Here is a 1,446-nt window from a genome sequence, read left to right on the forward strand (position 1 = left end):
ATGGGGAACATCGCTGACATGAAGCTGTATGATATCTTTGGTGTCCCACCCGGAGCCAGTGAGAACGAGCTGAAGAAGGCATACAGAAAGTTAGCCAAGGAATACCATCCTGATAAGAATCCAAATGCTGGAGACAAATTTAAAGAAATAAGTTTTGCCTATGAAGTATTATCAAATCCAGAGAAGCCTGAGTTATATGACAATTATGGAGAACAAGGTCTTCGGGAAGGTAGCAGTGGAGGTGGTGGCATGGATTATATTTTCTCTCACATTTTTGGTGAAGGATTATTCAGCTTCATGGGTAATCAGAGTAGAAGTAGAAATGGCAGAAGAGGAGGAGAGGACATGATGCATCCACTCAAATTATCTTTAGAAGATCTTTATAATGGCAAAACAACCAAACTAAAACTTAGCAAGAATGTACTCTGTACTGCATGCAGTGGTCAAGGTGGAAAATCTGGAGCTGTCCAGAAGTATAGTGCTTGTTGCGGTCAAGGTGTGCACCTCATGATCAGATAACTGGTTCTGGGAATGGTACAACAGATGCAGTCTGTGTGCTCTGATTGTAATGGAGAAGGAGAGGTAATTAATGAAAAGGACTGCTGTAAAAAATATAAAGAGAAGAAGGTGATTAAAGAAGTCAAGATGCTTGAAGTTCATGTAGACAAAGACATGAAACATGGACAGAGAATTACATTCACTGGGGAGGTAGACCAGGTTCCAGGAGTGGAACCAGGAGACATTGTTCTTTGCTGCAGGAGCAAGAACATGAAGTATTCTAGAGAGATGGGAATGATTTGCACATGACACATAAGATAGGACTTTTTGAGGCTCTATGTGGATTTCAGTTTACTTTTAAGCACCTTGATGGGTGTCAGAATGTGGTGAAGCACCCCTCTGACAAAGTAATTGAACCAGGATGTTTTTGTGTAGTCCAAGGTGAAGGATTGCCACAGTATCATAATCCCTTTGAAAACGGTGATCTTTACATAGAGTTTGATGCACAGTTTCCTAAAAACAACTGGATCACCCTAGATAAGCTTTCTGAACTAGAAGATCTTCTTCCGTCTTGACCAGAATTACTCCTAACGTAATTGGAGAAGCTGAGGACATAGAGCTACAGGAATTTGGTAGCACTCAAGGCTCGGGAAATGGTCAGAGGTGGGAAGCCTATAACAACAGCTCTGATGAAGAAAGCAGCAGCCATCACGGGCCTGGGCCTAGCAGTGTGCTCATCAGTAAACGCTGCAGACAAATTGCACAGGTGGATTTTCTTTCCACATTTTCCCGTTTTGTTCTCAGCGATCCAGCTGGAGTGTGATTGATAAAGATGAACTGATGGACATCTGTTGGTCTCTGTGTAACTTTTAAAATTGGTGTGGTAAATTACAGAGTGTATAATTTCAACTAACCACAAAGCTTTACATCTTCTTTTTTTTTTTTTTT

General features: G+C 41.1%; 1 pseudogene; it reads left to right on the plus strand.

The window, feature by feature from the left end:
* LOC102013970 lies at positions 1 to 1,242 on the plus strand (annotated as a pseudogene).
* Positions 1,243 to 1,446: the final 204 nt, after the last annotated feature.

This window comes from Chinchilla lanigera, unplaced genomic scaffold (assembly GCF_000276665.1).
Source record: "Chinchilla lanigera isolate Chin_1 unplaced genomic scaffold, ChiLan1.0 scaffold00037, whole genome shotgun sequence".
Lineage (NCBI taxonomy): Eukaryota > Metazoa > Chordata > Mammalia > Rodentia > Chinchillidae > Chinchilla > Chinchilla lanigera.